Source organism: Oryctolagus cuniculus, chromosome 5 (assembly GCF_964237555.1).
Source record: "Oryctolagus cuniculus chromosome 5, mOryCun1.1, whole genome shotgun sequence".
In the NCBI taxonomy this organism is placed as follows: Eukaryota; Metazoa; Chordata; class Mammalia; order Lagomorpha; family Leporidae; genus Oryctolagus; species Oryctolagus cuniculus.
This window is the reverse complement of record NC_091436.1, coordinates 84,157,786-84,178,285: the sequence shown is the minus strand read 5'-3', so window position 1 is coordinate 84,178,285 and position 20,500 is coordinate 84,157,786. Positions and strand designations below refer to the sequence as shown.

The window sequence follows — 20,500 nt, the reverse complement described above, 5'->3', positions numbered from 1 at the left end:
GTCTTTGCACCACTCAGCTCTCAGCCTCCATCTTCACCTGGTGTTCTCCCTGTCTCTTCACATGGTCCTTCTTCCATGCATGTGTTTGTGCTTCAATTTGCCCTGTTTATAAACACACCATTCATAACTGCATGGGGTCCACCCTAATGACTTCATGTTAATTTACTTAACTCTGTAAAGTCCCTCATTCCAAATAAGTTCACATTCTGGGGTAGTAGGGACTCAGTGCATCATTCTTGGAGGACACCACTTTTAACACCTAAGTTAGTTGACAATAATTCAGTTGGCTTTTCTACTCTTGATGAGAATAACCACCTGTCTTTGAAGATGAGTGTACCTATTGTCTTGATGTAAAGCTTCTCTCTCAAATTGCTGGTTCCAAATCTTTCCAGAATAGAGCTGTGCCTCTTCTGACCTAAGGAGAAGGAGTGGGAATTACACTAGTATTTATTTTATTTTACCAATTTTAGCTTTTTTATAAATGTGTTTGTCATTTTTATCAACATACAGTAATTATACACATTTGTGGGGTGAAGTGTAGTATTTCAAGACTTTTATATAACATGTTCTGATGAGGTCATGAAAGCATTTCTATCTGTTTCATCATTTCTGTTCTTGGAACCTTTGAGATTCTCTTTTTTCTAGTTCTTCTTAAAGCATATAATATTATAGGCCGGCACCGCTGCTCACTTGGCTAATCCTCCGCCTGTACGTATGGCGCCAGCACCCAGGGTTCTAGTCCTGGTTGGGGCGCCAGATTCTGTCCCCGTTGCTCCTCTTCCAGGCCAGCTCTCTGCTGTGGCCCGAGAGTGCAGTGGAGGATGGCCCAAGTGCTTGGGCCCTGCATCCACATGGGAGATGAGGGGGGAAGCACCTGGTTTTTGGTTTCGGATTGGCACAGAGCGCTGGCCACAGCGGGCCAGCTGTAGTGCCCCAGCCGTAGCGGCCATTTGGAGGGTGGACTAACGGAAAAAGGAAGACCTTTCTCTCTGTCTCTCTCTCACTGTCTAACTCTGCCTGTCAAAAAAAAAGCATATAATACTGTAAACTGTAGTTATCCCTCTATATTGTGGAACACTAGAACGTATTTATTCTATCTAACTTTGCTTTGGTATCCATTATCCAACCTCCATCTGTCCTTCTTTCTTCCACACTCCCCAGCCTCTAGTAATCTCTATTCTAGTTCAGATGGACTTTTAAAAGCTTCTATACATGAGAGAGAATATGCAGTATTCATTTTTCTGTCTGGCTTATTTCATTTAGTATAATGACCTCCAGTTCTATCCATTTTGCGTAAATGACAGAATTTCATTCTTTTTTTATATGTGAATAATATTTCATTGTGTACAAATAGCACATTTGCTTTATATACGCATCTATCAGTGGGCACCTAGATTGATTCTACACGTTGGCTGCTGTGAATAGTATGGCAATAAACATCAGAGTACAAGCATCTCTATGATAGGCTGATTTCATTTCTTTTGAATATATGAACAAAAATGGGATTGCTGAATCATATGATATATTTATTTCATTTTGGGGGTTACCACAATATTGTTCTAATGATTGTGCTAATTTACATTCTCACCAACAAAATATAAGTTCCATCTTTCCTACTTCCTCACCAGCATTTGTTGTTTTTTTTTTTAATCTCTTTAGTAATAGACATTCAAACTGGGATGAAGTGATATCTAGTTATTTTTATTTGCTTTTCCTTAATGGCTATTGAAATTGGGTCTTTTGAAATGTATCTGCTGGACTTTTGTACTTCTTTTTCGAGAAATATCTAATAAGGTCATTTTCTCATTTTTTAAACTGGATTATTTCTTTTTGATTTCCTTGTATATTCTAGATACCAATTCTTTGTTAGTTGAGTAGTTTTCAGATTTCTTTTCCAGTATTTATGACCACTTTTTCTCTGCTGATTGTTTGCTTTGGTGCACACAGGTTTCTTAGTTTGATACAATCCCATTTATCTACTTTTATTTTTGTTACCTGTGCTTTATAGATCTTGCCCATTAAATCATTGCCTACAGGGATGCCTTAAAGTGTTTCCCCAACCAGAAAAAGATACAACAAAGAAAGAGAACTACAGACCAACATCACTGATGAACAAAGATATAAAAATCCTCAACAAAATACTAGATAATTGAATGCAGAAAAACATCAGAAAGAGATTATTTACATGGGCCAAATAGGATTTATCCCTGGTATACAGGGATGGTTCAGCATATACAAATCAATAAATGTGATAAATCACATTAACAAATTGGAGAATAAAAACTATATGATTATCTCAATAGGTGCTGAGAAATTATTTGATAAAATACAACATCCTTTCATAGTAAAACTTTAGGCAATTTGGGTATAGGGGAACCTTCCTCAGCATTGTCAGTGTAATATATGACAAATCCATAGCCAACATCATATTGAATGAGGAAAAGTAGGATGCATTTCCACTGAGATCCAGACCCAGACAAGGGTGACCACTTTCACTATTGCTATTCAATATTGTCCTATAGTTTTAGCTGGAGCCATTAGGTAAGAAAAATTAGTCAAAGGGATACAAATGGGAAAGGAGAAAGTCAAATTATCAGTTTGTGGTGACAAGATACACTGAGACTTTTGAAACTCATAAGAGAGTTTGGTAAAGTTGTGGGATATAAAATCAACACACAAAAACCTTTGCATACACATACAGTGTTATGGTTGAATGGAACTTGTAAGATCAGTCCCATTCACAACAAATACAAACAATTTAATACCTTGGAATAAATTTAACAAAGGATGTAAAAGATCTCTACAATAAAAATTAGAAAGTGCTAAAGAAAGAAACAAAAGAAGACACAAACAAAAAAAGGAAGCATTTACCATATTCATGGATTGGAAGGATTAATATCAACAGAATGTCCATACTGTCCAAAGTAATTTACAGGTTTGATGCAATTTCAATCAAAACACCAAGGACATTGTTCTCAGATCTAGGAAAAAAAAATCCCAAAATTTACATGAAAACACAGGGGACCATGAATAACTGAAGCAATCTTATTTTTAACTTTTATTTAATGAATATAAATTTCCAAAGTACAGCTTATGGATTACAACAGCTTCCCAACCCATAACTTCCCTCCCACCCGCAACCCTCCCCTTTCCCACTCCCTCTCCCCTTCCATTCACATCAAGATTCATTTTCAAGTCTCTTTATATACAGAAGATCAGTTTAGCATATATTAAGTAAAGATTTCAACAGTTTGCACCCACATAGAAACGCAAAGTGAAAAATACTGTTTGAGTACTAGTTCTAGCATTAAATCACAATGTACAGCACATTAAGGACAGAGATCCTACATGAGGAGTAAGTGCACAGTGACTCCTGTTGTTGACTTCACAAAGTGACACTCTTGTTTATGGCATCAGTAATCACCCTAGGCTCTTGTCATGAGTTGCCAAGGCTATGGAAGCCTTTTGAGTTCACTGACTCTGATCATATTTAGACAAGGTCGTAGTCAGAGTGGAAGTTCTCTCCTCCCTTCAGAGAAAGGTACCTCCTTCTTTGATGACCTGTCTTTCCACTGGGATCTCACTCACGGAGATCTTTCATTTAGGTCATTTTTTTTCTTTTTTGCCAGAGTGTCTTGGCTTTCCATGTCTGAAATACTCTCATGGGCATTTCAGCCGGATCCAAATGCCTAAGGGCTGATTCTGAGGCCAGAGTGCTGTTTAGGACATCTGCCATTCTATGGGTCTGCTGTGTATCTCACTTCCCATGTTGGATCATTCTTTCCCTTTTTTATTCTATCAGCTAGTATTAGCAGGTACTAGACTTGTTTATGTGCTCCCTTTGACTCTTAGTCCTTTCATTATGATCAATTGTGAACTGAAATTGATCACTTGGAATAGTGAGATGGCATTGGTACATGCCACCTTGATGGGATTGAATTCGAATCCCCTGGTATGTTTCTAACTCTACCGTTTGAGGTAAGTCAGCTTGAGAATGTCCCAAATTGCACATCTCTTCCCTCTCTTATGCCCACTCTTATATTTAACAGCAATCACTTTTCAGTTAAATTTCAACACTTAAGAATAACTGTGTATTGGTTACAGTATTCAACCAAAAGTGTTAAGTAGAACAAACAAACAAAAAATTCTAAGAGGGATAACATTTTAAGTTGTTCATCAACAGTCAGGACAAGAGCTGATCAAGTCACTGGTTCTCATAGTGTTCATTTCACTTTAACAGGTTTCCTTTTTGGTGCTCGGTTAGTTGTCACTGATCAGGGAGAACATATGATATTTGTCCCTTTGGGACTGGCTTATTTCACTCAGCATAATGTTTTCCAAATTCCTAACAAGGATCACTTTTCAGTTAAAATTTAAACACCTAAGAATAATTGTGTGTTAATTACAGAGTTCAACCAATAGTACTAGAACAAAAAAAATTACTAAAATGGATAAAGTATTGCATTGTACATCAACAGTCAGGAAAAGAGCTTATCAAGCTGGAGGCATCCCAATACCAGATTTCAACATGTATCACAGGGTAGTTATAATCAAGTAAAAATGCTCCTAATCTGTTCATCTTATAGGTTAATTAAAAAAAATAGAACAGCCTGGTACCCGCACAAAAATAGACATGTAGGCCAATGTAAGAGAAACACTAGAAATTAATCCACACAACTACAACCAAGCAATCTTTGACAAATGATCTAAAATCAATCCCTGTAAAAGGGACAGCCTCTTCAACAAATGGTGCTGGAGAAATTGGTTCTTTGCATGAAGAAGTATAAAACAAGACTCATACCTTACCCCTTATGCAAAGATCAACTCTAAAAGGAACAAGGATCTAAGTCTATGACCTGATACCATCAAATGACTAGAAGAAAACATCAGGAAAACTCTGCAAGACATTGGCTTAGGCAAATACTTCTTGAAAAAGAACCCCAGAAGTGAAGGCAATCAAAACCAAAAGAAACAAATGGGATTTCATCAAGCTAAGAAGTTTCTGTGCTGGAAATGAAACACTCAACAAAGTGAAGAAGCATCAGAGATAATGGAATAAAATATTTGCAAGCTATGTAATTGATAAAAGATTAACATCCAGGGTCTATAAAGAGCCCAGGAAACTCAATAACAGCAAAATAAACAATTCAGTTAAGAAACAGGTAGGCTGGCGCCATGGCTCATTTGGCTAATCTTCCTCCTGTGGTGCCAGCACCCTGGGTTCTAGTCCCGGTTGGGGCACCGAGAACTAGTCCTGGTTGCTCCTCTTCCAGTCAAACTCTCTGCTGTGGCCCAGGAGGGCAGAGGAGGATGGCCCAAGTGCTTGGGCCCCTGCACCCACATGAGAGACGGAGAGGAAGCACCCGGCTCCTGGCTTCGGATTGGCGCAGCGCCAGCCGTAGCAGCAATTCGGGGAGTGAACCAATGGAAGGAAGACTTTTCTCTCTGTCTCTCTCTCACTGTCCATAACTCTCTCTCTCTGTCTCTCTCACTCACTGTCTAACTTTGCCTGTCAAAAAATAAAAAAAAAGAATAAAAAAAGAACATGAAACAGGCATTTTTTGAAGGATGAAATACAAATGGCCAACAGACACATGATAAGATGCTCAGGGTCACTAACCATAGCGGAAATGTAAAAAAAAAAAAAAAATCAGTGAAGTTTCACCTCACCCCAATTAGAATGGCTACCATCCAAAAACTGAAGAATAAATGCTTCAAGGATGTCTGGTAAAAGGTACTCTAATCCACTATTATTGGGAATATAAACTCATACAACCATTATGGAAGATAGTATGGAGATTCCTCAAAAATCTGAAAACAGCCATCCCATTCCTGGGAATTTACACAAATAAAATGAAATAAGCATATGAAAGAGTTACTTGTACCTCCTGTTTATTGAAGTTTAAGCCACAATAGCTAAGATATGGAATCCACCCAGATATCTATCAGTTGATGACTGGACAAAGAAAATATGGCATATATATACACTATGGGATACTATTAAGTTACCAAAAAGAATAAAATCCTGTCTTTTGCAACAAAATGGATGCAACTGGAAACCATTATTCTTAGTGAAATAAGTCAGTCCCTCAAAAGACAAATATATGGTTTCTCTTATACTTGGTAGTTAATATAGAATTTTAAAAATGTATAAGAATGAAACTGACATCTTCTGATTTGATTGTTGTTTTTAGCCCATGTTTTTACTATTGTGGAAATGTGGTCTTTCTATTTTTCACTTGTTGAGTGTTATAGTTAGTGGTATGTAAATCTGTGATTATAGCGTAGACTGAAATTATATTTTTTCAGAAATTAAAGTAAAAAAATGAGCAAGGAGGATGATTGAGTAAGGCACAGAGGGAAGGAAGGAAGTATAATTATCTTCTCAGAATTGTACCTTTGAAATACATGAAATTTGCTTTAATATTAATACAAATTTTAAAATAATAAAATATACTTGTTTCTGATTTCCAGTTTTGTTCCAGTGTGGTCAAAAGAGAAACATGATACAATTTTGATTCTTTTGAGTTTGATGAGACTTCTTTTGTGACCTAACGTATGTTCTGTTATGGAATAAATTATTTGGGAAAGAGAGGGAGAGAGAAACTTTTATCCACTGATTCACTCCCTAAATGCCTGCAATAACTCTGAAAGTTGTCTGGCACATGGATGGCAGGAATCCAACTACTTGTGTCATCATGCTGTCTCGCGTGGCCTGGAATAAGGAGCTGGAGCCAGGAATTGAACCTAGGTACATTAACTTGAGATGCAGGTATTTTAACCAGTGTTTTGGCTGCTAAGCCAAATGCCTCACCCAGTCTGAATCTTTTAATTGGTGAGTTTAGTCTGCTTACATTCAACGTCATTATTGATTAAATAAGGACTCATTCCTGTCTTTTAAATTTTTTTCTTTTTTTTCCGACATATTTTATTCTTTTCTTCCTTGTTTTTCCTCTTTCTTGTTTAGTTGGTTTACTGCATTCTGTAAAGGTTTGATTCCTTCCTTTCTCTCATTTGAATATTTACTTTTATAGTGGGTTTTATATTTTCCTGTTTTTCCACTATAGTTGATTTTGTTTTACTTCTTGATACGACTCCCTTAAGGATTTTTGTAAGACTGATTTGGTGGTGATATGTTCCCTATTTTTTGTTTGTCTTTGGAGTTATTTTTAAAGTAAAGCTTTCTTGGGTTTAATATTCTTGTTTGGCAGAAATTCTTTTCCTTCAGAACTTGGAATATGTCATTGCATTCCCCTCACCCGTTATCCTTCCATTGAGAAATTTCTTGTTAGTCTAAAGGGGGTTCTCTTAAATGTGACTCGGTGTCTTTCTCTTGTAGTTTTCAGAATTCTCTCTCTTTTTAAAAAATATTTATTTATTTGAGAGGCAGAATTACAGAGAGGCAGAGGCAGAGAGAGAGAGAAGTCTTCCATCCACTAGTTCACACCCCAAATGGCCACAACTGCTGGAGCTGGGCCAATCCAAAGCCAAGAGCCTGAGCTACTTCTAGGTCTCCCACGTGGGTGCAAGTATCCAAGGACTTGGGCCATCTTCAACAGCTTTCCTAGGCCATAATAGAGCGCTGGATTGGAAGTGGAGCAGCCAGGACTCTAACTGGCACCCTATGGGATGCTGGCACTGTAGCAGTGACTTTACCCACTATGCCACAGTGCCAGCCCCCAGAATTATCTCTTTATGTTGCACTTTTAATAGTGAACTATAACATGTCAAGGTGAGGATCTTTCCTGGCCATGTCCATTTGGGGACCAATGGGCCACATGTACCTGGGTGTCTCTTCTTTACCAATTGGGGGAGAATTTTTAGTTCTTATCTCATTGAATAGGTTTGCCTCAACCTTTCTACCTTTTTCTTCACCTTTGAGCACTCCCAAAAATTGAATATTTGTTCATTTAGTGGTATATCAGGAGCTATCTTAATTCTTTTAAATTTCTTTTTTCACTGGGATATTTAATAGGGCCTATCGTAATAAGACCTATCCTCAAAGTCATATATTCTTTCTTCTACCTAATGTATTCCATTATTGAGGCTTTCAGCTGTATTTTTAATTTGACTTATTGAGTCGCTCATTTTCAAGACTTCTGTTTGGTTCTTTTTCAAGACCTCCATCTCTTTGCTAAAGTTCTTACTCATATGCATCCTTTTCCTAGTTTTGTTAAACTGTCTACTCGTATTCTCTTGAATCTTACAGAGTTTCCTTAAGATCATTCTTTTGGGTGGCGGAGCCAAGATGGCAGAATAGTGAGGGCGCGCACCGATAGTCTGGGAAAAGATAGTTTAATAAAAGTGGAGTTACTGTAGCCTCAGTAAAAGGCTCAGGAAAAAATTGCAGAGGAAACTCTTCTGGATCTAGTGGATGTGACATGGAGGACCTACAGGGAGAGCAAGGTCGCCCACCGCGTGGAAGCCAAGCCGTGGGAGCCGAGCCGCTGCAGAAGCCGAGCCACAGAGTCTGTGTGCCAGCGCTGGAAGGGGAGATGAGACAAAAACCCTGGTAACCCAAGACATTGGCAGGGAAAGGTAGAAAGAGCCTACAGGGAATGAGGCCTGAAGCCCCACTGGGGAAAGTTCACCAGGCTGACTGGAGGAGAGAAAAAAAACAAATAAATAAGGGGAACCGGCACGGACATTAGCCTCTCTCTCCACTCACCTTACAAAGCCAAGCAAGACAAAGAACAGGCGCCATTTTACGTATGTAAAGCGGTGCCTGCCATTAGCCAAGCAGAAAAACCTTGACTCTAGTGGGGAGAAATAACAGGAGGTTAAGACCTAGTGAAAGTGTGGAGTTAACGAACTGAGACTGTGAAAATCTGAGGGGGAGGCGAGAGAACTCACCGAGTACACAAACTCGGTAACCTGGGAAACCTGGTGAGAGACTGCAGAGAAATTTGAGACCACACTGAGGGCTGCATAAACTCTTTGTGTGGTCCCAGGGGTAACCAAATACCCACAGGGGCCAGATTTCATACATCAACTACCCTCAATTCCACTCAGCTGTGTGGAATTACTTCCCAACTGAGTCAAAAAAAAAAAAAGAGAGAGAGAGAGAGAGAGAGAGAGAGAGCCAGAGAACAATCTGGGTGAGTCACCTTTGGCACACCCTTAACCCTGAAGAACCAAACAGAGCTCTCTGGCCACACCCATCACAGCTCTAAGGATCCATCAAAAGCAGACAGTCCACTTAATCTAGAGTCACAGTATAACAAGATAATTCTTTTGAACTCTTTATCAGGAATTCCATCAATCCCCCTCTCTTTGGGGTCTGCTGTTGGAGAGATATTGACTTCCTTTAGAAGCTTCATGTTACCTTGTTTCTTCATGCTACGTGTTTCCCTACATTGAGATCCTCATATTCGATGAATTAGTTGTCTCTGCACTTTTACAGGGTGGACTTTGTAGTAAACGGCTTTCTCCTAAAGATGTCTTAGGATGTCAGTCTTGTAGGCTATGTTGGCTTTGGTTCTAATTTGGTACCTCAGTGTAGCTTCCCTATAGCTTATTCAGCTTTAATTGATGGCTTTGTTTGCATTGTGGGCCCTCCTGACTCTGGGAGTAACTCAGGTGAAGGGGTGCTAGCAGCTCCAGCAGTTGTGGTGGGGTCCCTACTACATGGCCACTCCAACAATGGGAGCCTGGCAAACAGAACACACTGGGATTTCTTTTCAGCTGAGGGGCAGTGAGCATGGTACATGAACCCTCCAGCTGAGTGGAGGTGTGTGTTGTGTGTGGAGCATGTAGCATAGGATGCAAAACCTAGGGCAGCAGCTGCTTCAGGGAACAATTAGCACAGGACACATGCTCTCAGATCCAGTGTTAGTCAGGATTAAGTTTGGGGTGGCCAGAGTGGTGGCTGCAGAATACAACATGTGCCCTTAGACCCAGCAGCCATTCTGGTTTACTCCAAGCTGATTGTGGCTGTGGGGAGCATGTAGCTTGTATCATAAGCTCAAGGGCAATGGTAGCCATGGTGTGCATTTAAATACAAAGTGCATGTCCTCAGGTTCAGTGACAACTTGGCACCCAGGCTGATAGAGACTGGCAGTAGGCTCCACCCACAATATGTCACCATGCTGCAGTGTTCTGGGCTCTGAGAGTTGAAGGTAGACTATGAAAGAAACTTCTCTACAGTGCAGACTCTGGAGAGCTCCCAGATAACTGTGTTCTGAGCCCCTGATGGCTGTGGAACTATTCTGTCACTAGAGTTTCCAAGGTCCACAATGACAATGCATCTCATTGGACTTTTGCATTTAAATTGTCCTATTCACCCTTTCCCCTGTAAGGGGATGTAGGGGATATCTTCCTGGCTGGGGAATCAGGATGACAGTTGTCCAGTATGCTTTATATTTTACTTTTTAGATCAATCTCTTAGGTCTCTGGGTCTTCTAGGGTCCCCATCTCTTCCTCGGCCCATTCCAGTGCCACTCATCTGTAAATCCAAGCATTTATCTATTTTCCTTGTTCTTTGTAGAGGAGGAGGCTAGCAGCAGACATCTCTGTTTGTCAGTATTGCCAGCATCCATAGTGGTATTTGCTTCCATGCCTCCCTTAGTTTTTTCCAGGGATCCAAGTTCCCATCTGGTGACGACTTCCAATGACAAGGAAGAGGGTATTGTATTCCACCTCATTAGCTGTTAATGACCCAAAACTGTAAAATATCAGCCATAGGAGATGAATTTCTCCCTTGACAGTGCCACCTCTACTAAATACATGATTGTTCACTGACCTTTATCTTGAGGTTGAGAGGACCTCAGTGTTGGGGGAGTTTGCTCTAGTGATTCCCTTTCTCAGAGGACTTGAAAAAGAACCCTCCTAGGGGCCAGCGCTGTTGCTCACTAGGTTAATCCTCTTCCTGCAGCACCGGCATCCCATAGGGGCGCTGGGTTCTAGTCCCGGTTGCTCCTCTTCAGTCAAGCTCTCTGCTGTGGCCCAGGAAGGCAGTGGAGGATGGCCCAAGTCTGTCCTTGGGTCCTCCACCCACATGGGAGACCAGGAGGAAGCACCTGGCTCCTGGCTTCGGATCGATGCAGCATGATAGCAGCAGTGGCCATCTGGGGGGTGAACCAATGGAAGGAAGACCTTCTTCTCTCTTTCTCTCACTGTCTAACTCTATCTTTCAAATAAATAAAAAGAAAAAAAAGATAACCCTCCTCCTACAGCTTGGAATCCCATCTACTGAGAATACTTGGAACATTTCCCAAGACTGGTGTTCGGAGTAGTTGACAACATCATTTAACAGCTTTTCACACATATATTACAAATGTAACACAATTTACATGAAGAGGTTGAAAGCATATCCATTACAAGTAACCTGACAAACCACATCTGGGAACTTGGACTTATAAGGAAGGAAGATATGTTCACAGCATTTGAAAGATTAATGCCTAATAGCATGATTAAAAAGTGGTATGTTCACTACAAAGAAACTATTTAGGCATCAAATGAAGTTAGCTGTACCTTTACTTTTGCACATAACCCTCCTGAACATAGACCTAGTTAAAAAAATAATGCTAATGCATTTAAAATACATGTAAAGATCTTTGTATTCCAATATGTGTGCCCTACCTGGATAGCATTTTTCTCATATACATTCCCAAGACCATTGAAGGTTTTTCATTTCTGTTTTTACTAGTCAATGCTCAGCCACAATGAAGACTTTAGTCAAATGTGAAGAACACTGTGAAGACTTTTGTTAAATAGTTCAATAAATTAAGGAAAAGAAAATCACAATGGAAACATACTGCTAGAGGTATTGTTTGTGAAGTCATAAGTACCTATTTCATTGATCATTTACTTTTGTTTGATAGTAGTGTGTAATAAGAATTCACCCAACCCCGTGGCAACAAGGATACTCTGCAGATATAAGAGGTTCATGGGAACCTTAGTAATAAATACCAAAAGGTTTTCTTTATGATTGTGGAAGGTGGGGAATATCTCTTGAGAAAAACGGCAGTTTTCTATTTCTATCATTCTTTTCATGAGTCAATGACTGTATCTTGTATATGAGAGAGAAAGAGAAAGTGAAAAATAATAGTACTAAGAGAAGAAGGCATATTTCAACTTTGGCTTTTTAAACCTGGATTGCAAACGTACATTTGTTTTTATTATAAACACAGTCCATTATTTCTGGCAAAAGGAAAAGAACGCTCATTATTTGTGATGAGACTGAAAGCAAACAAGAAGGACTGAATTGCGTTAGCATTCAGTGAAAATTGGTTGCTTCTCTAGATTGACATAAAGAACTTTTCCTACAGTCAGTTAGAAAGTAACTTGAAATTGTAAAATATATACACCAGTTCTCAAGTTGAATAGCAGAGGTTGAAAGTTGAGTTTGCACACTGCTTGCATGCCATCTATTTTCATGGCATTTAGAATAAATTCAGTAAGTATAAAAAATACCTTTGTCTCAGTGACAAGTGAAGCAGAATAAGTCATGCAAGGAAATAAAGGATGGACTCTGCCAGGAGCCTCCTGGAGAGATGCTCTGGAATCAGGGTTTTTAAACACATTCATTCTCACATGGCCCTAACACTGCAGAAAACTACCTGCTGTCCATGTTACTCCTGAACACAGAAGTCAATAGCTCCTGAAAGGTTCTACTCCTGGGATAGATGGAGCAGTAGCAGCATCATTCTTTGTCCTTATCACAGGGTAGAGGAATGATGATAGGGAGGTCGCATGACAAGTGGGTGATGGCAAGAAAAGCTACATACCCACAGGAAGAGCTTGCCTACTGCTATTACTGACAAAAGGAAGAGTAGCCAAGATGTGGACCATGACCCAGGAGAGACAAAGTATTATAAGCCTGGTGTGGTGACCCAAAGATCAGAAACCCTGAGAGCAAGGGAAAGGTCTTTTGTTATCAGCCATGAGACCCTGGGCTAGTCTCACCTTATTCTGAGTCTTATTTTCCTTCTCCATTCTATGATCATAAATCACTCCTCTAAGAAGTATTGGTGAGATTGGAGTGATAAAAATTTTCATGAACAGACACACATACACACACACACATACGCACACACAAATAACAGAGGCAAGATGAGAACAGAGATCATTTTATTGTTATCTGGACTACTGCATATACCTTGTAGTAATCTGAACAGCATCACGTTAAGCCCAGTGGGTTTTCTCCCTTTGCTAGAAGGCCAACTAGGCCAACGAGTCTCTGGAGACCAAAGCATTCAGTTTACATGTAAATAAAGAAGAAAGAAAAAAGCTGGGGAAATGGCCATTCTACCCCAAATCAAAACAGAGGGCAAGCTTGCTTTCTGTGGCTGGGAGCAACAGTTCAAAGAGGGAGGATTCACCTCACACATACATCTTTACATCATGGTTGCACTGATCACCAGTGACTGTGATCCATGGAAGAAATCTGGAGACAAGGAAGCAGGATATGGAGAGGATAGGAAATGCTTTTGCCACTTTTATCCACCTGTCATTTACCTCACAGGACTGTGGTGGTATCAGATCAAATAGTATAGGATCATCCCTTCTGCAAACTTTATTTTAAACTGTAAGTTAAAGTAGAAATGCAATGGGCTCTGAATGTTATTTTTAGAAGGAAGTCAGAAGAGAGATGTTGCTGATGAACTGCTGCAAACAACCTCCATGACCAAAACATAACTTGAAATGTCCTTGAGCCTCCTACTTTTAAGGGTGCCAACCCAGTCTTAGGGCTGAGTCTAAAAATGTTGAATTTTTAATATTATTGAACAAACCAGAGTAGCTGATTATTTGAAGGCCCAATGTCCCACTGACACAGACAGACACTGGTATTAACTTTGACATGTAAGATTAGAGTTTTGTGCTCTGGGGAGCTGCCTCTGGATCTTGCCTACATGAACTAGAAGGGAAGCTATTGTGATATAGCAGACAGAGAAACACCATTGGCAGAACAGAGTAAATTATTAGCACCCAAGATATTTTACTTTGAATGGCAATTGCAATTTACAATTCAAATGTAAGGACACTCACACTTGGTATGTTTGTACTAAATCCTCAGTGACTACCCTTCTTTTGACTTTCCTCTCTCTTTTATTATCACAAAAGACTTTAATAATTAGACCCAATCTACTTATCAAGCAATATAGAAGTAAGTAAATATGCTATCTTACATCCATGCAATGTGATATAACAGACTGTGGAAGAAAAGCATCATATAAAGCAGTGAGTAGGGCTTTTATTTCATTTTTTAAAGCAAACAAAACTCATAGCTGCCTAGAAAAAAAAAACAGCTAAAAGTATGTGACTACACAAATATTTACACAAATATGTACAGATATGAATACACAAATGTGAATATGCAAATGTATGGATATGAAATATCTACTTTCTTCTTTTCACTTTTCTCCATTTTCCACATTTTCTATAAATAATGCATAGAATCATTAATCATTTCATCACCCAAAAGAAATGTGTTACCTGATAAAGAAATAATTTTTAAAAGATTTATGTATTTATTTAGCAATTTAGAGTTAACAGAGAGAGAGATCTTGTGGTGGAATGAGAAGGCCATGCCAAGATGGCCACTGACAATGGAGCCTGCATGGCAACAGGCTGTGATTGGATGGCTTCGGAAACCACATGGCAACGGAGCCTGCCTGGCAACCGGCTGTGATTGGTTAGGGCATAGACCGCCCCTTGACTGGATTGGCTGCCTTGGCTATTTAAACTGCTGTAGGAAGCGGGATACACAGCAGACTCATAGAATGGCAGATGTCTTAAACAGCACTCTGGCCTCAGAATCAGCCCTTAAGGCATTCAGATCTGGCTGAAGAGCCCATGTGAGTATTTTAGGCCTGGAAAGCCAAGACACTCAGGCAAAAAAAAAAAAAAAAAAAAAAAAAAAAAAAAAAAAACAAACACCTAAATGAAAGATCTCTGCAAGTGAGATCCCTGTGATCCCAGTGGAAAGAACAGGTCTTCAAAGAAGGAGGTACCTTTCTCTGAAGGGAGAACTTCCACTTTGACGATTACCTTGTCTAAATATGATCAGAGTCGGCGAACTCAAAAGGTTTCCATAGCCTTGGTAACTCATGATAAGAGCCTAGGGAGATTACTGATGCCATAAACAAGAGTGTCAAATTGTTAAGTCAACAACAGGAGTCACTGTACACTTACTCCTCATGTAGGATCTCTGTCCTTAGTGTGTTGTCCAATGTGAATTAATGCTATAACTAGTACTCAAATAGTATTTTACACTTTGTTTTTTGGTGTGGGTGCAAACTGTTGAAATCTTTACTTAATATATTCTAAATTGATCTTCTGTATATAAAGATAGTTGAAAATGAATCTTGATGTGAATGGAATGGGAGAGGGAGTGGGAGATGGGAGGGTTGCAGGTTGGAGGGAAGTTATGGGGGGAAAAGGCCATTGTAATCCATAAGCTGTATTTTGGAAATTTATATTTATTAAATAAAAGTTAAAAAAAAAACCTGCTGTACCATCTGAAATAAACGAGTCTGCAGGCTGCTCACCTCTGGCCTGCTTTCACCCGGCTCCCGGGGTCTGTGTGGTGACTATGCCTCTTGCCCCCACCATGCTCCTCCTTTCAGAACGAATCCACCTCAACAAGATCTTATATCTAGTGGTTCACTCCCCAAATGGCTGCAAAAGCCAGGGCTGGGCCATGCAAAAAACAGGAGCCAGGAGCTTGAGTCTCTCATGTGAGTTTCAGGGACCCACACTTGGGCTATCCTCCACTGCTTTCCCCAAGCCTTGAGCAGGGAGCTGGATCAGAAGTGGAACATCTGAAACTTGTACCAGTGTCCATATGGAATGCCAATGTCAGAGGTGGTGGCTTTACCCACAAGGCCAGCCACTAAATAAATCATGTTAAAAGAACTTAATATACCTTCTTTCCTCATTAAAGCTTGATCTCAGTTCTAAAGTGAATCTTGGGAAGTGTGGCATCTCAAAAGCATCATGTTTTTTCAGATCAATACATACTGGCCTGAGAATATTTGGTCACTACATATAAAATGACCTACACACAGGTGGGAAGAGTGGCAATGTTTATAAGTGCCTTCTAGAAAATTCTGAGAGCACCGGACTTGAAGGCCACTTACATAAGCCCTCCTTAAATTATCTCAACTTAAGTTTGTTGTAAATATTTTTTCCTAGAATGTCACATCTTTTAATATTGCTTATGTTATTTTTTGGCCTCCAGGGATTAATAATTTTCTTTTCAAATATTTATGTGTTTGTTTCTTTTTCTGAAAGGCAGAGCACATAAGGGAAAGGGAGAGACAGAGACAACAATATCTACTGGTTTACTCCCAAAATGGTTGCAAAACCAGGTCTGGGTCAAGTTCTTGGGCCATCCTCTGCTGCCTTCTCAGGCACAGCAGCAGGAAGCTGAATCAAAGGCTGAGCAGCCAGAACTTAAACTGGCACTCTGATACGGGATGTTGGCATCGCAAGCAATGGCTTAACCTGCTGCACCAAAATTCCAGCCTTGAAATTATCAAGTTTATGAAGTCAAATCGGCCCCTACCACTTTTTTGCCTATTATAACCCAAGACTGTAAGGTGGAAAAGCCATACACACAAATGAATTAAAGTCTCCTTGCCCTATTGTGTATTTATTTTATTTTTTTAAAGTGGCAGAATTTGATACTACACTTGATCGTAGCCAAAAGGCCAAGAAGTGATAGAATTTGATAAAATTGACTTTTTCCCTTAGTATACCCTCCCATGAATTTTTAAGATTGTATAAATTTCTGTAGCCACCCCCACGTTTAGGATAAATGAATAGTTCCAACATCTCCAAAATATCCATGTGCTATCTTGATTTAGTCACATCCTTCCCTTACCCCAAACTACTGAAATTCTCTGATCAGTTCTTCATCACCATAGTTGAGTCTTTTCCAGGAAATAACATAAATGGACTCAGAGAGTATAGCTTTTGAGATTGCTTCTTTCACTGAGCATGACTTTGAAATTCACCTAAGAAACTTCATGAATCAAAGTTCATTTTTATCACTATGTAATATCCCACCGTATGGATATAACCACATTTTATTCACCTCCTGAGGTCATATGTGTTTTGTTTTGATTTTGGTGATTATGAATAGAATAACTATGAATATTTATGTGCACGTTTTCAGGTGAATATAACCAGAAATTTTAAATTTTCATAAGATGCAATCTGTCCATTTTTTCTATTCTAAATTGTTCTTTTGATGCCACCTTTAAAATCTTTGTTTACCCCCTGCACACAAAGAGTTTCTTATATTTCCTTTAAAGATTTATAATTTTATCTTTCACTATTAAATCTGTTACTCATTTTTCGTTAACTTTTGTTAAATTGTGAAGTTCAGGTAGAGGTTTACTTGTTTTACACATACACATCCAAATTTCCTGACACTATTTTGTTTAAGACTGTGCTTTCTCCATTGAATTCCTTTTGAACATTTATCAAAATCAATTAATCATTGTTTTATGGATCTATTTCTATACTTTTATTTTTTTTAAATTTTATTTATTCATATTTTATTTGAAACTGAGAGGAAGAGGGAGAGAGAGAGAGAGAGAGAGAGAAAGAGAGAGAGAGAGAAGTTCCATTCACTAGTTTACTCCCCAGGTACTTCTAATAGCCAGGGTTGGGTCACACCAGAGCCAGAAGCTAGAAGTTTAACATGCATCTCCAAGTACTTGGGTCATCACCTGCTGCCTCCCAGTGTGCAATTTAGCAGGAAGTCAGAATTGTAAGCACAGCTAGGACTCAAGCCTAAGCTCTCTGATATGGAATGTGGCATACTAAACAATGCCTTAACTGCTGTGTCAAACACCCACCCAACAGTATTGTTGTGCAATGTCTTTGGATTTGTTATCAGTGTAAAACTGGCCTCTAAGTAGGTTGGGAATCATTCTGTTTTCCATTTGTTAGAAAATAATGTGTAGAATTCATGTCATTTATTCTAAGAAATATTTGGTAGAATTTGCCAGTGAAAACATCTGAGTCTGGAAATTTATTTCTCAGAGGATTTTTAATAACAAATGCAAGTTATAGGACTACTCAGTTTATCTATTTCATCTTGAGTAAGTCTTGGTAGTTTGTCATTTAAAAAATATATTTCATGGAAGTTCTCAAATTTAGGGGCACACATTGTTCAGTTTTTATCTTTTTAATGTCCTTGAAGAGTAGTGGTAATCCTTTCTTCATTCCTAATATTGATCCTTTGTGTTTTCTTTCTTTTTTCCTTTGTCAGTGTTGCCTAAATTTATCAATTTTACTATTGTTTCACATAACTGGCTTCTAGCTTCATTGAGTTTTTGTACTGTTTTTCTGTTTTCAGTTTCATCGATGTCTGCTCTAATGTTTATCAATTCCTTCTTTCTGCTTGCTTTGGTTTTATTTTACACTTATTTTTATAGTTTCTAAAGGAGAAAACTTAGATTATTTGAGACTAAGCTCTTATAATATTATAAGCATAATACATTTCTCTCTTGGCTTCATATTGTAAATTTTGATATTTTCACTTTTGTTCAATCAAAAATATTCTCTAATTTTTTTGCTACTTCTTCTTTGGCTTCAGGATTATTTATATATATTTTGTGTAATATCCAATAAATTAGAGAGTTTCCTTTATATGTATATGCTTGGTTTCTATTTTCATTTCATCATGATCAGAGAATATTTTGTATGACATTGAATTTTTTAATTTGTTAAGATTATGTTGTATCTGAATGAATGTTCTGTGTATACTTCAAAAGATTACTTAATCTCTTGTTATTTGATGAAGTGTTCTATAAATCTCAAATAGGTGCAACTTTCTGATGATATTATCCAGGACTGAGATATCTTCACTGATTTCCTAATTAAATCTATTGATTACTAAGAAAAGAGAATTTGAGTTTCTAAATATAATTGTGGATTGATTTGCTTCTCATTTCAGTTTCTGACAGACTTTGTTTCATCTGTTTGGAAGTGCTAATGCTAGATGAATACATATTTAGAACTGTTAAGCCCTCTTATTGAATTGGCCACTTTTTCATTATGTTATGTACCTGCACAATTCCAGTATATTTGACTAATAATAATACATCCACTCCATATTTTTTTATAAAATAGTGTTAGGATGGTATGGCATGTATTTCCTATTTACTGTAAGTTATGTTCACATATATGATTTTCTTCAAGTTTTTTTTTTTTTTGACAGGCAGAGTGGACAGTGAGAGAGGGAGAGAGACAGAGAGAAAGGTCTTCCTTTTTACCGTTAGTTCACCCTCCAATGGCTGCCCCGGCTGGCGCGCTGCGGCCAGCACACCACACTGATCCGATGGCAGGAGCTAGGTGCTTATCCTGGTCTCCCATGGGGTGCAGGGCCCAAGGACTTGGGCCATCCTCCACTGCACTCCCTGGCCACAGCAGAGAGCGGGCATGGAAGAGGGGCAACCGGGACAGAATCTGGCGCCCCGACCAGGACTAGAACCCGGTGTGCAGGTGCCACAAGGCGGAGGATTAGCCTAGTGAGCCATGGCACCGGCCTCAAGATTTATTTTTTATCTTCATATATCAAAAGTTATTTAAACATTTTCCTTTCAATCGTGCCCAATTTAATTAGCCTAGTAAATTATAGTTAAGGGAAATCTATCAAAGATAAATTTCAGGCTAGCCCCTGTCAAATTTCTAAAAGTGTGCATTAATTAAATACTCTGATGTTCCTTTTTTACAGTGCTAGAATAGCTACCATAACTCAAAACCAGAGATTTTCTAAAAATATGGAAAGACTAAAAAAATGATGAAAAGACTTACAAACATTTCAATAGTATGGATGAAACTGCCAAATGAATTAGTGATATCATTATTCCACCAATAGTATTACTCAAAATAAGATGAGAAATAAACACTTAGCAGTTAATATTCTAAGATACCACAGAATCAACCTGTGTTCTATTATAAATGACACGTGCAGGCTCATTAGTCCCTTTTGCTCCACTGGGCTTGTTCTTTCATCACACAATATCCATCTCATCCTACATCTTCACTCAGACTCTGAAACCAACATCCTTGCTCCAGTTAAGGGGAATTTAAGAAGTTCCTCACTAGGAACAAGATACGTGGCTATGTCATATTAATGTTGTTCTCACTTTATAATACCAAACTAAAGACCCAGCTCTACATACCAGGATGCCGCAAACGTCTCGGGGAGTCTGGCCAGCAGACTCAACCCAGGGCCCGCGACAACGGTTTCTTGGGCGAGAAAAGAACGAATGACGTTTATCCGTCTTCAGTAGACTTTTTATTAGAGAAAGTAAACGTGACAGAGGGAGGAGGAAAGGAGAGGAGAGAAAAAGAACTTCCTCCTTACACCCACGGCTTATATACAAAATGCGACCAATCAGGAGCAAGCTAGAGTCCATGCATCGGGCACACCAATCCAGTCTCTGTTCACGTGAAAGGCACGCGTCGTTCGGCCAATCAGGTGAGGTGTCACGCAGCAGGCAGGCAGGCAGACTCACTGCGGGGGTCCTGCCGCCAT

At 39.0% G+C, this 20,500-nt stretch overlaps 1 long non-coding RNA gene and 1 pseudogene across 1 annotated transcript; both read right to left on the bottom strand.

Moving 5' to 3' along the window:
* Positions 1-293: 293 nt before the first annotated feature.
* On the bottom strand, positions 294-20,286 carry LOC127493004 (uncharacterized). The gene is made up of 3 exons (XR_007922887.2): positions 20,145-20,286; positions 2,872-2,981; positions 294-415 (listed from the first exon to the last, which is right to left on the bottom strand). It is a non-coding gene; the product is annotated as an uncharacterized lncRNA (long non-coding RNA).
* On the bottom strand, positions 16,495-16,667 carry LOC127493297 (U2 spliceosomal RNA; annotated as a pseudogene).
* Positions 20,287-20,500: the final 214 nt, after the last annotated feature.